The sequence below is a fragment of the Malaclemys terrapin genome, chromosome 7 (genome assembly GCF_027887155.1).
Source record: "Malaclemys terrapin pileata isolate rMalTer1 chromosome 7, rMalTer1.hap1, whole genome shotgun sequence".
Classification (NCBI taxonomy): domain Eukaryota; kingdom Metazoa; phylum Chordata; order Testudines; family Emydidae; genus Malaclemys; species Malaclemys terrapin.
In genome coordinates this window covers 105,740,818-105,756,075 of record NC_071511.1, presented here as the reverse complement: position 1 = coordinate 105,756,075, position 15,258 = coordinate 105,740,818, and the positions used below count along the sequence as shown (strand labels likewise).

General features: G+C 42.0%; 1 protein-coding gene across 3 annotated transcripts in view; it reads right to left on the bottom strand.

Moving 5' to 3' along the window:
• C7H10orf90 (chromosome 7 C10orf90 homolog) overlaps positions 1-15,258 on the bottom strand; it is a 189,540-nt gene that overhangs the window by 153,199 nt on the left and 21,083 nt on the right. Inside the window, exon 1 of one of the 3 annotated variants that reach the window (XM_054036149.1) lies at positions 12,374-12,418. The exons of the other annotated variants lie outside the window; for them this stretch is intronic. The gene's annotated coding sequence lies outside the window, so the exon portion shown is untranslated. Of the gene's footprint in view, positions 1-12,373; positions 12,419-15,258 lie in introns of those variants that run through there. 3 annotated transcript variants of the gene reach the window in all.

Genomic DNA, 15,258 nt, shown 5'->3' with positions numbered 1-15,258 from the left:
GATGACGTAGAGCAGTAAACATTTAAGCAGTCTTTAGCCTAGCCTCTTGGCTAAGGCAGACAGCAAACACAGTCTAGGGCAGGGACAGGCAACCTTTGGCATGCGGCCCGTCAGGAAATCCGCTGGCAGGCTGGGACGGTTTGTTTATCTGCAGCGTCCACAGATTCAGCTGATCGCACCTCCCACTGGCCGCAGTTCGCTGTTCCAGGCCAATGGGGGCTGTGGGAAGCGACGGCCAGTACATCCCTCAGTTTGCCCCACTTTCTACAGCACCCATTGGCCTGGAACGGTGAACGGCAGCCAGTGGGAGCTGCTATTGGCTGAATCTGTGGATGCTGCAGGTAAACAAACTGTCCTGGCCCGCCAGCAGATTTCCCCGATGGGCCGTGTGCCAAAGGTTGCCAATCCCTGGTCTAGGGGCTTACAACGTTCTGGTTGGGGCGAGCCACAAACGAGGCACAGGCCTTCTGGCCTAGAGTGAGTAGGCCGCCACCCCAGGGTTGGGGTTGGTGGCAGGGGGTAGGGAGACCCGGGCCCACTCTACACTACTGGGTCCCAACCCAGGGCCTTAACAGTGGCGGGCGTCCTGCCGAAACACACTGGCTCATATTGCAACTGCACAACATGACTAATGTGTGGTTCCTCTGGGCTACTTCCTACCCCAGTCCATTGGTGTGACTCCATAGTCTGCAGGTCCTCGGTCTCCTTGAGGTAAGTGGCAGACAGCAGTCCCAGCAACTTTTCCCTACTCTCAGTCTCCTCGGGGAGCAGAGTGTCTCATGGCTCAGGGTCTGGTCCAGAATCCTGCAGCTGGCTAGAAACATCTGCCTCCTTCACTGGCTCCAGCTTCCAACGGAGCTGAAGGGCCCACCTCTTATACTTCTTGTCCCACCCCTCTGCTTCCGGCACAGGGGGCAGGGTTGGCTTGGCGCCGCCCAGCAGGGAGAGCATAGTGGTCCCTCTGCTTCAGGTCTGGAGGGAGGCCACTCTGCCTCACTACAAGACCACAGACAAGTGATTCTAAGCGGAGGTAACAGAAACAGGTATGGTTATAAACAAAACACACTTTCTAGTGCCAAAAGTTAACTTTAGTGAGCTACAATCTTAGCCTAAACAGCTTTCTCATTTACATCAAGCTACAAGCATCTCCAGCCTTTCTGGCAGGAGGATTTAACATTCACAGCATCGGAGGGTGCTCTCCTTTTTAGCCCTTAAGAGATGAATAATTAAGGGGTTCTCTTCTCTTATTTTTAAAGTCCAGTAAACCTTAGAAATGTATTCTTTTGAAGTGTATGCCCCAGATAAAGTTTTTCCTCCCCTGTTGTTTGTCTTTTTCCACTGACTTCCCATCTCCCTGCTGACTTGTATGCCTGGCATCAACTTGCTCAATTTACACTGGAGACACAGGTAACCAGGAAAAACCACATACCTTTGTCTAGGACAAACACGTTTATCAGGAATGGCCCCAAAAACATATTTTAGGAACATATTTCCAGCACACACACAGCTCTTTACACACTAACTGTACATACATCACACAATAATATTAATGACGAGAGGGTCACCATCTTTCATAAAAAACTTTACTAATGCACTTTTATAGTACAATAATGTTGTATAGAATCAGTTGATTTAATTACTTATTCTTTGGGGTTCAGACCCCCTGTTCTCCCATACGGTGTATGGATGCTCTTTAACACAGCTGTCCAGAGAGAAATGGCTGGTTATAGGCTGTTGGTTCTTCCTTCCCTTAGCTGCTGAATTGCAGCTAAAAATTTACTACTTATCTAGTTACTTTTTTGTGTGCCTCTTATTCATTTCAACATGATATGCAAACATGCACAGATGAAGACAGAATTGGGCCTTCTTAAGCACATACTGCCTGCATTACCAAGCTCTGTGGATGAAGTTTACCCATTTGTCATACACCCATATATGGGTGTAAGTGGTTCTGATGGCTCCTTGCGCACTGTCTGCATAGAACTGAAATTTTTGTTCCATCACAGTAGTCAATTTCACCCTTATGTTGACAGCATAAATCTTTGACGGTTAACCTAGACCAAACTGATCTATGCCAACATATCATGTTGACAATTGATCTCTTACATTTTCTTCTGCAGCAGTAATTAAGTATTGGAGAAGCTTATGGAGCAACTTATTTTAGTTAATGCAAGTCTGAACCTATACCATGAAACAGAAATTTATCACTCTACAGTGATTTTCTTTTCATGCTTCATCAATTCATGTTTACAGCTGGTTTAACTTTTTCTAATCAAAAATAAATCAGCATGAAAAAGCATTAGATTTTTCATTTAGATTCTCAATTGCCTTTTATTACAGAGATAACATCCCTTGTCTGATTTTAAATGGTAGATTATTCCCTTGTTTGGATATGAATAAAAATGCTCTGGTTCCATAATCCAAATGAGCCTCATTTTTATTTTGCCTTAAAAAATGTTGCACTAGACTGAGATGAATTGGCTTAGTTGTGCACGGACATCTCTGAACCTACCCCAAATTGACACAGAATACTCATTTGTTATAGATGAGTGCTTTTATAACAATAAACTAACAACTGTTTGACATCTCTTATGAACAAACTTCACCTTGATGTAGACACCCTATGGATCATGTAAGCCATTTAAATAGGATTTTACTGCATAGGCTCTTGTATGGGACCTATACAGTGGGCTGAATTTCACCCAGCATGGCTGTACTCATGCTTAACTTCCCTGTTGGCCTAACACCACTGACTTCTGTAGAGTTAGGCTAGCAGAGAATCTGGACCTAGGAATTTAAAAGGATAGTAAAAAACTTTTGATATAACTTTAGAGGTCTATATTTCCCCTACAAATGTGATAACGTCACCAACACCTTCAGCAGAGCAGGGAGCTGCATTTTGTATACTACTTCAGGACTTTGCAACATCTTCAACAGTAGATGGAGAAACCCTGGGCTGGGTCTAACCAATTTAATAAATATGGTACCAATTTTCAACTATTTTGTTTTAAAAAATTAGAAATCAATGTGGTCGTGTTTTGCAGGTAGGATCTGTGGCTACTCACAATTGTTCTGTTGTGTTAGTGGGTGTCTCATTGCAATTGCACTCTTTTCCACAGAAACTAATTCATAATGTTCAGCTGATTGGTAGGCACTCCAAAATGCTCTTTGTATGATGCAACAACCTCTTTACAGAGGAATTGTTTCCTGCCACTGCCTTCTTTTCCTCAGTTGTGTTTCTGAGCAGTCTGAAATATATCCAAATCTAATATGGTTGCCATGACTTTGAGCACAGCGTGGAAGTATGCAGAATGCATTCATTCACTAGACCACTATGACTAAGAATAAGATTCTGTCATGGATGTCACAGATTCCGGGACTTTCTGGGACCTCTGGGATTTCTTCAGGGGCCACCGGAGCAGCTGTTGTCCCTGGAGTTCAGCCCCGGGGCCACCGGAGCAGCTGGCCAGAGGGCTGACTGCTGGAGCCACAGTCCCTGGGCTCCTGGAGCAGCATCTGGGGTTGGGTCAGCCCCACAGCAGGTGCAGCAACCGTGGGGCTGGAGCAGCTGCTGAAGTTCAGCCCCTGGCAGCACTCTGACTGTAAGTCCTCTCCACCCCAAGGATATTTTTAGTAAAAGTCAGGGACAGGTCACAGGCTTCCATGCATTTTTGTTTATTGCCGTGACCTGTTCCTGACTTTTACTAAAAATACCAGGGTCAGAATCTTAACCCTAGCTATGACTTTTATCTAATGTTGTGTATTTCCTAAGCCCCCTTTTAAATACTTCACAATTACTATACTGATGCATCTAGATTGTGCATATAATTATCATCTGCAGATCTCAACTGTTATATCAACATAATTCAGACTGTCCCTAGTCAAATACTGGAGCGGGGAAAATAAATGTCAGCTAATGAAAAAGGTGAATCTTAGAATTTCCCCCAAAGAATTCCTAGAACATATCTTTTAGAAAAACATTGAATGTTAATTTTAAAAATGGCCAGTGATTGAGAAACCATCATGATTCTTGGTAAATCGTTCCAATGGTTAATTGCTCTCACTGTTAAAAGATAGGCCTTATTTCCATTCTTAATTTGTCTAGTTTCAACTGCCAGCCACTGGATCATGTTATACCTTTCTCTGCTAGATTGAAGAGTCCATTATTAAATAGTTCCCCCATAAGTACTTATAGACTGTAATCAAGTCACCCATTAACCTTCTCTTTGTTACCTAAACAGCTCCTTGAATCTGTGATCATATGGCATATTTTCTAAACCTTTAATCTTCTTGTGGTTCCTCTGTGAACCCACTTCAATTTCTCAACATCCTTCTTAAATTGTGAACAGCACAAATAGACAGAGTATTGGTCACACCAGTGCCAAATCTAGAAGTAAAATAACCTCTCTATTCCCACTCAAGATTCCCCAGTTTATGCATCCCAGGATTGCATTAGCCCTTTTGGCCACAACATTGAATTGGGAGCTCATGTTCAACAGATTATCCGCCACAACCACATTTTTTTCAGAGTCACTGCTTCCCAAGATGACGTTCCCATCATATAAGTATGGCCTACATTCTTTGGTCCCAGATGTATACAATTAGAATCATAGAAGATTAGGGATGGAAGAAACCTCAGGAGGTCATCTAGTCCAACCTCCTGCTCAAAGCAGAACCAACCCCAACTAAATCATCCCAGCCAGGGCTTTTCAAACCGGGCCTTAAAAACCTCTAAGGATGGAGATTCCACCACCTCCCTAGGTAACCTATTCCAGTGCTTCGCCACCCTCTTAATGAAACAGTTTTTCCTAATATCCAACCTAGACCTCCCCCACTGCAACTTGAAACCATTGCTCCTTGTTCTGTCATCTGCCACCACTTAGAACAGCCGAGCGCCATTCTCTTTGGAACCCTCCTTCAGGTAGTTGAAGGCTGCTATCAAATCCCCCCTCACTCTTCTCTTTTGCAGACTAAATAAGCCAAGTTCCCTCAGCCTCTCCTCATAAGTCATGTGTCTCAACTCCCTAATCAGTTTTGTTGCCCTCTGCTGGACTGTCTCCAATTTGTTCACATCCTTTCTGTAGTGTGGGGCCCAAAACTGGATGCAGTACTCCAGATGTGGCCTCACCAGTGCCAAATAGAGGGGAATAATCACTTCCCTCGATCTGCTGGCAATGCTCCTACTAATGCAGCCCAATATGCCGTTAGCCTTCTTGGCAACAAGGGCACACTGTTGACTCCTATCCAGTTCTTGTCCACTGTAATCCCCAGGTCCTTTTCTGCAGAACTGCTACTTAGCCAGTCAGTCCCCAGCCTGTAGCAGTGCATGGGCGTCTTCTGTCCTAAGTGCAGGACTCGGCACTTGTCCTTGTTGAACCTCATCAGATTTCTTTTGGCCCAATCCTCCAATTTGTCTAGGTCCCTCTGGACCCTATCCCTACCCTCCAGCATATCTACCTCTCCCCACATCTTAGTATCATCCACGAACTTGCTGAGGGTGCAATCCATCCCATCATTAATGGAGATGTTTAGCTACATTAAAACTCCCCCCTAAAAGTTGCTGTTTGCTGGTGAAGAAGGACTACTCTATTTGATTTTGGAGAGGACTACTTTTTGGTACTGGGCCAGTATGATGTTGACAAAAAGTCTGTAAAGTGCTTTGAGATTATTTGTGGCACAGATTACTTTATAAGCATTATTTTGCAGTACTGAGTTTTCAATGTGAGAGGCTGTATACTAGCATATAGGGTGTTTTTATACAATATTTCACATACACATGTGAAAAATAAGCTCATCTAGATATACTTAATTCTCCCTCTGTACAGGGAGGTGAGGGATAGACTAGATGACATCTTGAGATCCCTTCCAGTTCTAAATTATATGAAATCAGAATTTTCTACAAATATGTCATTTTTGGCACAACTCTAAGGGCTGGATTCTAATTTCCAGTGCTCAGCAAGGATCATGGAACATCTCTTAAGAGGCAGTGCAGTCTAGCAGATTGCACAATGGCACCAGGTGCCAAGAAAACCCAAGTATAACCTGAGAGCTGCCCCTGACTCACTGTGTGGGACTAGGTAAACCACTTCACTTCTGAGGGTCTCAGCCTTTCCACCCATAAAGTGACAATACTACTCAGTTCCCTCTTCTCCTGGTGACTGCTATGAAATTTGTTTTGTATAGAACTTTGGAAAAATGAAGCTCTACATAAGTGGTAAATATTATTATCTAGAATATCCTGCACCTTTGCATACTGAATACACAGATCTCAACCTGAAATTTCTGCATTCCTAGTCAATACTGCAGTCATCAAGTAAATATAAGGACATGAAGAGCATTCTCCTATGGAAACTGGTGAATTTGCTATTTGAGCCCTTTTTTTCCTTTGACCATATCTGAACAGTTTGTAGGTTTTTTTATAACCTATTCATCCAAAACCCCATGTAGGTTCTACATTGTATTGATTTTGTTCTTTTCAGAAAGTGCTGACTGAAGAGACAGACTAAAACTCTTCTGTGTGATTTTTTTGGTTTCTGAAGGTTCATAAAGGTCAGATTAAAATGCTGGTCCACATTCTTCAAGTGCATGATTGCTTGGGAGCTATGTGAATGATTTTCAGATTGTTTGGTACATCAAAAACTACAGTTTAAGTAGTTTTAAGATTTTTAAAGGAGAGAGAATGGCAGGACTAGTGAATGCAGGTCTTGGTCTTTGATTTTACTCTTTCCCCATGAAATCTTTTTGTCCCATTCAATAGCACATCCTCTGCATAAGTCTTTACTACTACTACCTCCTGATCTATGCAGGTCAATTTCCAAGAGGAAATTTTAACTTGAGACCATCTACTTGATAGCATATGCAGTGTGCATAACCAAAATGAAATCAATGTGAGTTTTGTAAGTGGAAGAACTGTAGGAATGTGTGAGACGGTAGGGTATACTATCAAGTACTAATTTTTGTGTACATAAATCACCATGTAACTAACATGATGACATTATCATAATCAAAGTTTGGGCTGTAGGTTAGCACATTCTGGGATGCAATCCAGACTAATGAGGACTTGCATCCCCACCTACCCTGCAATCTTGGGTGCCTCACAGTACTTTGCTGCTGTAGCTCCCAACTTGGGCACCTCATAAACAACCAAAAAGCATGCAGGTCCCACCTGGATTGTCTGTGTATAGCTGCAGCCTGCCAGCAACACTCCAGTCACACTCCAGCTTCCACCAGCCTTGGATGCCACTCGCAGGGTGACCCCAACACACTCCCAAGTCTCAAATTTCCCCCCAAAAGCTTGTGTTCTGCACTGTCCAGCCCTCTCCTGGACAGCTGAGATATTATAGGCCGGTTGCCCCTGTAAGGGGTCAGTATCCAACAGTTTGCCACTTCAACTGGAGTTACCCAAACAGTTCACATGCGTCTGACGAAGTGGGTATTCACCCATGAAAGCTTATGCTCCAATACATCTGTTAGTCTTAAAGGTGCCACAGGACTCTCTGTTGCTTTTTACAGATCCAGACTAACACGGCTACCCCTCTGATACCAAACAGTTCAGTTTAAACACAACAGTGGATTAGTTTTGATTAAAAAATAAGATAAATGTATAACTACAAAGGGATATACTTGCACTCACGTAAAATCTAAGGTATTAAAGTCAGAAATGGTTACAAAAGAAATAAATATGAAATGCATTCTAGTAACTAAAACTTAAAAAGACAGACTTGGTTCAAGGTAAAATCCTTACCATCCATTCCTAGAAATAGGACTGACCAAATTCTCAGGTCAGAATCCCTCATCTTAGGTGAAAGAGAAAGAAAGAAGAGGGAGAGAAAGAAAGAGAACCTGCGGTATTTTGCCCCTCACTTTTAGAGTCCAGTCACCCTGTGAAATGCATTTTCTTGAGGGCTACCCCTAGATAAAGTTCCTTCCTGCTGTGAGGATGGAGACAAAGTCTCATGGTGAAAGAGGTTCTATATTTTTGTTTGTTAAAATGCAGATTGACCTGTTCCTGCCCCCCCACCCAGATGCCAAAGAATGGCCACCTGACTGGTAATTGCCAATCAACTTTGATGACACACAGCTAGAAGCATCAGCTTGTCCTTTGTCTTTGAGAAACATGTTTACCCCCTCCACAGACTTATCTGGGCAATACATTTCAGTCAATTTCAGCTTATGTTCATAACTTTACATATAATGTTGCTACACACCTTTAACCAAGATATTGACCAGCAGCGTATTCTTTTTCAAATGATACATCACAAGGCATATTTTGTATAAAGATTATTACAATGATGTGTAGGCTGTGAATATAGGGAAGCATTCGGTCACAGTTATATTCTGAGAGTTATCCTAGACCAAGGCACAGTAATGACAATTTCTTATTTATTTGATTTATTTCAGTACACTTACCAGTCTCAAAAATGGACTATTAAAATCACAAGAGAACTGAAAACAGAAACTTCAACTCAGCTTCCTCCAGCTAAAAATCTAAGACAAGAGCCTCTTTGGGGGAAGGAGAGCTTTCTCAATACGGTTCTGAGAACCAAACTGTGCCACTTAAGCACTATCCACTGGTGCTCAGTTGCTCCCTATTGTGTGGCAGGAACATGCACAATGTACCATCCTTTCAGTCCTGCTGCATATCCAGCCAATCCCAACATACTGTGCAGAGAAAATAAGGGCCTGTGTTCCTGTCTCTTCTTCACATCTTGGGGATGATCTGCTCCTCCCCAGAACCTGCTGTTGTAAATGCCTTTCTTCCTTGCCTATATCTTCTAACTCCTCTTGATTTGTTAAACTCTAGAGTGCTACTAGCAACAGAGGGTCCTGTGGCACCTTTGAGACTAACAGAAGTATTGGGAGCATAAGCTTTTGTGGGTAAGAACTTCACTTCTTCAGATGCAAGACTTGCATCTGAAGAAGTGAGGTTCTTACCCACGAAAGCTTATGCTCCCAATACTTCTGTTAGTCTCAAAGGTGCCACAGGACCCTCTGTTGCTTTTTACAGATTAGACTAACACAGCTACCCCTCTGATACTAGAGTGCTACTGGTTAACTCTACAAAGTGTACTAACTTACATTTTTCATGGAAGAAACTATAAAATTTTATTCTATTCTATTCTTTTAATAAATCAATACATGCTGACAATTTTAGTCTGCTGGAGGCAAGGGCTAAATTTAGAGACACCTTTAAAAGTTGTGGAAAACTGACAGCCCATTCTGCTTTAGTTTAGTTTATTCAGTTTCTGTAGTACTGAATAATTCCTAATTAAGTAGGCCACAGATTTACAGAGCTATGCAAGTACATGATTAGACTTCCTTTTTTCTTAAATATGAAGTTGTTCATACTGATTTGATGGGCTTTTTGAAAAACAAACAAAAAACAAAACAAAAAAACCCACTAAAATAGCTTAAGGAATACATTTGCTATGATACCACATTTACAATGTTAATGTTGTGGGTGAAGCCAACTCACATGGTTTCTCTATCTGCATGGCTGATTTTCACATCCTGACAGCCATTGCTGACGTTCTTCAAGACATTTTGATGATCAGTGTTACAGTGATAGCTGCAGTGGAGGAGGCAATAAGTTCCTGTAATTCAGATTGAACTGATGACCCAGAAGAACCTGCAGAGCCTATGAGAGCTCTGCCAATTACGATCTTTCTTTTTGATTTCACTATGTCGATTTTGTTTGAGATTATTTGAAACTTGATTTAGTTAAAACTAGTAGCCTTTGGCTAGTGGGAGATTTCAGAGTAGTGCGCTCTGGAGAATAAGGATGGTCCAGTGCTTAGGGCACTACCATGGGACTCTAAAAGATCTGGATTCAGCTCCATGTTCTGCCAGTTTCCCTGGACAAGTCACTTGGTGCCTAAAGATGCAGACAGGTGGTTAGTGGGATGTTAAAAAGCACCTAACTCCCACTGAAATACATTTAAAACTCTGAGCCTGAGTCTTTCTGTGCCTCAGTTCCCCATCTGTAAAATGGACTAATAGCACTTCCCTAACTCACAGGAGTGTTGCAAGGATAAACACACTAGACAGATTATGAAGGTCTCAGGATCGTATAAGTACCTAAGACAGACAGTGGGCTCAGCAGCTGACACTTCATGCCCAAGGTAGGGAAACAGAGACACTTTTCCATCCCAGCAGCCAGCAAATAATTTCACAAATGAGCAATTTTTCCCTGTCACACAAATTCTAAACCTACCAAATAAACTGTAAATTTAAGTGAAAATATTTAGTTTTCAAATATCTTACCAAGTCAAGGGTTTAGTAGGATGATTTTGCTAATTAGTCTAAAATTTGGCACAAAGATTCCAGAAAAATAGCAAGTCTGTTTAATTGTTCTTTACTCTCAGATCCCTTCTTGGCCCAACTTCTCCCATGGACAATAAAATTATTTAAAAATTTCTCAGACAGAGATTGACAGACACCAGAAATTAATCCCACTGGCTGCAATCTTTCAGCGCTATTAAACAGTGTTGCCGCATCTCACCAGTTTATATGTTTTTCTTAAAACCCTAGCTCCTAGAGGTAAAGGATTATGGATCATTTTTTAAAAGTGAAAGTATGTCTCACAGGTTGGTCTGGGACCCATCTCCCCTTGAAGAGGCCAGCCGCCTTGCAGAAGGTAGCCAGGTGGAAAGTATACCAGAGTGGTGGCAGGTAAGATGGTGCTCTCTCTTTCACAAATTATAGAGAAATGCGCAGACCTTCAAATCTAACGTATTTGTTATTTAGACTGGGGGCAGAGATTCTCTCTTACTATGTGTATACATTGCCTAGCCCAGTCATCATCATCAAATATGGATAGTTTACTGAGGACCATTGCACCAGCCAGAATGACTACGGTTGATGGTGTTACACCAGGCATCGTGTAGTGAAGTTCCCAGATCTGGCTCAATCCTGCAATCTATGAATCTCTTGGGCAGCCCCACAGGCCAGGAAGGGTCAGGTCAGGTACCCTTTGGGCATCAGTGAACCATCTGAGTGCATGGTGTGCTGGGGTCTTTTATTCATCCTGGTGATCTGACTGAAGAGCGTGCAGTGCTGCTTTTGAATATAATGAGCAACTGAAGGAAGGCCAGTATCTTCAAGATTATAATGTAGAACCATTTTTGGCTCAAGATTTAGCACTAACTGTTCATATAGAATGCATCTAGCCGCTCCAAGTCTGCTTGAAAGAGAATCAATACAGGTAATACACAGGTTTGGCAGATCCTGAGCTTTGTCTGAGTGAAAATGTTTTTGTGTCCATAAACAAGACATGAACTTTATGCAGGAAGTGGTGAGACCTATTTATCAAAGAAAGTCTGGTTTGCCACAACCATTTGAACTCTGCTTGCAGCCTAGGTTGACAACCTGTCAACACTCTGCATTGTACTTGACCCCACCTGCATTGGTAGTTTTGGTGGCCCAGCTCTGAAGTTCTGGTCTTCTTCTTGGTCTTCTGTCACAAGACATTCAATCCCACAGTGTGGGTGGAGTCTTGGGGACCTCGAAGGGCATGGCAGCAATTCTCTGACTTCTCCACAAGCAAGGCATTGTCATCAGTGTAGTCTTGGTCAGCAAACACTTCTTGACCAACCTTGATTCCGACATGCGTAGTGGCAAGTGGATAGCCAAGCAATAGCTTCACTAAATAGAGCCAAGGCTAGAATACATCCCTGCTGCCCACCTGCGGTTGTATAGAAACACTACAAAATGATATACCAGGAATCAGTACTAATGTGGACACTAGAACGAATGGCTATAAACTGGCCATCGGGAAGTTTAGGCTTGAAATTAGATGAAGGTTTCTAACCATCAGAGGGGTGAAGTTTTGGAATAGCCTTCCGAGGGAAACAGTGGGGGCGAAAGACCTCTCTGGCTTTAAGATCAAGCTTGATAAGTTTATGGAGGGGATGGTTTGATGGGATACAGTGATTTTAGTCAATAGGTCGATAACAATGGTCAATGATGGGATATTAAAAGTTACTACAGAGTACTATTCCAGAAGGTCTGGCTAGTGAACCTTGCCTGCAATGCTCGGGGATCAGCTGATCGCCATATTTGGGGTCGGGAAGGAATTTTCCTTCAGGGTAGATTGGCAGAGGCCCTGGAGGTTTTTCGCCTTCCTCCGCAGCATGGGGCAGGGGTCGCTTGCTGGAGGATTCTGAGCGACTAGAAGTCTTTAAATAATGATGATTTGGGAGTTCTACAGCTAAGTCAAGGGAGAGAATTCTTCCAGGAGCGGGTGGGTCAGGTTTTGTGGCCCGCATCATGCGGGAGGTCAGACTAGATGATCATAATTGTCCCTTCTGACCTTAGAGTCTAAGAGTCTATGAACACGCACACTTGCACCGGTACCAGTGTAAAGATCACCTACCAGATTTAGCAGAAGATCTGGGATACCAGCTCCTTTCAGTGTGAGCCAAAGTGAAGACCTGTCAAACAAATCAAAATTGATATACACCACATGAAGCGGGCAGTTAAATTCTTGGTGCAGCTCAGCCAGAAACTGAAGGGTAAGGATAACATCCATTATGTACCACCGAAAAATGAAACCTGATTCCTGTGGAACTCAAGGTCTGTTAAGGAACAGCTGAATACTACCAAGCAGAATGTGAGCAAAGACCTTTCCAAGGACCAGTAACTATGAGACTGGCATGTAACACAAGGACACTATGGTGCCATCTCTCCATTCTGCTGGTATTTTGCCTCATGATCACACATTTAAGAACAGTTGATGCAGGCCGATGCTCATTAGTTGAAGGCACCTTTGAGCAACTCTGGCGGAAAACCATCAGGTCCTGCAACACATCCATTCCATAACTTTTGGATGGCCTTTTATACTTCCTCAAGTGATGGGGGAGGGATCAATGTTTGTCCCTGGGTCTGAAGCCATATGTTTGCCAGGTCACTTAGCTCTGGACAGTCACAACAGATATGTGGCTCAGCATGATTACATAATGAGACACTAATTTCAATTTGTGCCTCCAGAAGCTACCATAATACAGAGTAAGAGCAGATGAATTTTTGGTCATTTTAAATAATTTCTACTGTGGGCAAAGGTTTCTGGTATCTCATCAATATTTCCAAGTTTTTCAATAATGTAAAATATTGTGATTGAACCTCCTCCTCCTCCATCACCATAAAAGAGTCCTTTCTTCTCTTGCTTGACTGTCAGTCCTCACTCTGGTTGTCTTATTACCAGAAGAATTATGTAGTTCAATAAATTCCCACTGCCATTGTATCCATAAACCTGCAGTCTTAAACTCTGTTCAAAACATGTTAAGGGTTGAAGTGACTAGGAGTCTCATCATCTATGCCATCCATTTTCATTTCTAATTTTACAACATCTGTCCTTGATCTGTTACTCATCATTCACTGCTGGCAAATTAGAATATATAAACTGGATTGTAGAATCAACCATAGAAGTGATTCTATCTCCAGTCTTATCCCTAGGGTCAGACTGAGCACTAACCGGTTGTGTGGCTATTCTTGTTCCTTTGTACAGTACACCGCAGCAGGGCTGGTTCAACCTGCAGTCACAGAGGTCTGCAGCTAATATGGCCATGCCATCTCTAGTGTGACATTCAGTTTATGTGCTTTAATGGCCTGTGGGATACTGTGTGAGCTCTGGGGTGATCATTTAAACTCCACAAGAAATTAATATGTTTTGCCTTTATTGCAATGCGGACAGGGCACAATGGAAGCTCCCACTCTTCCCCCAAAAAGAAGCCACCTTTGGCTAGCCTACACTAGTTCTGGACACATTATATAGCATCTTCTTACCACTCAGTCAAAGCTAGCATGGCACATGAATCAGCAAAGAAGGCTGCACACCAAACACTGGACATTCTTGCTGGAATGCCTAGTCAAGTTGCTTTGCAGAGAGGTCTAGCTTTGCTTGCATCAACCCTCCTATTCAGTACAGAAATAAGGAAGGACAAATACTGCTATGTTTACTACTGCATCTTTTTGCTACTATAGTAACAAGTTTAGTCCCTCCCTGGCTGAGAAGCCAGCCAAGCTGCCTCTTGGCCTTAAAATATGATTTCTTGCCCTTTTTCCTTAGTATTTCTCTAGTAAGGATTTTGAACTTACCAAAATAAAAAAAACTATAACTTCTCTCTGATGCAGTTCCCTGTGCTGTCTTTTTTCTTTGCAGGAAAAAAGAACTTTTGCAAACTTATTTCCACAATCAGGCCATCACACACAAGGTAGACACTCACTGTCATTTATCAGCAATTTTTCTATAACCATTTCTCAAAGTTCTCTAGACACAGCTGCACAGCTTCATAGTTCCTCTAATATATCAAACCAAGGGTTTTAAAAGAAACAACCTATGGTTACATGCACTCTTGCAGGACACATATGTAACAATCACTTTTGCCAAGGTCTTCAAGAGTGACTACTGATTTTGGCTGTTTCAGTTTTTGAGTGCCTAACTTGAGACACTTGAAGGGAACTGATTTTCTGAGATTGGGCTCATCACTTTCTCAAATGTCAGGCTTATTTAAGGTGTCTCAAATGGGCATCCAAAAATTGAAGCATCTGAAATCACTAGTCACTGTTGAAGCTCTTGACCATTCTCTTGATCAGATCTGAATGAACTGTATTATCTTGCAACACCAAAAGAACTATTAAATGGTTCCTGTTAATTACTGGTGAATAATCAGTATCTTCCCATCCATCACCAATTGGCTGTATTCTAATTGCCCATCTTCCACATTGGATAATTGCAATATTGTAAATAACACTTCGCTGTGTTACTATAATTGCAATTATTTGATCTCCTTAAATCTTAATATTTAGATGAGAATTCATATAAGACACTAGACTCTGAAGAAGCTACATTTGTAGAATGCTGAGCAAGTCCTTCCTGGGTAGGAGACTTGCTTTCTTCCAAAGGGTGAAAGAAAGGTCTTTGACTGCCCGTCAGATTTCAGAACAGCAGCATCAATATGCAAGAAGGTTAATGTCTCACAAAGTACTGGGAAGCTGCATATTACATTTATCAAAAGATGTGTAAATGAGCTATATGGGAGTCTATTACAATGTCTTGCATAATTTATTCCATGTACAATAAAAAGCTGATCAGATTTCATGCATGTTTACTTTTTGAAAGATAAATTGCCTGCCTGTTTGAACTAGCTGGAGAATACAAATATGTTTCAAAGTAATGTGTTTATCTCTCTGACATTTTAATCTTTAAAACTTTCTTATCCTTGTTATTTTCACATAGCAGTTCTCTTTTATAAAAGAGAC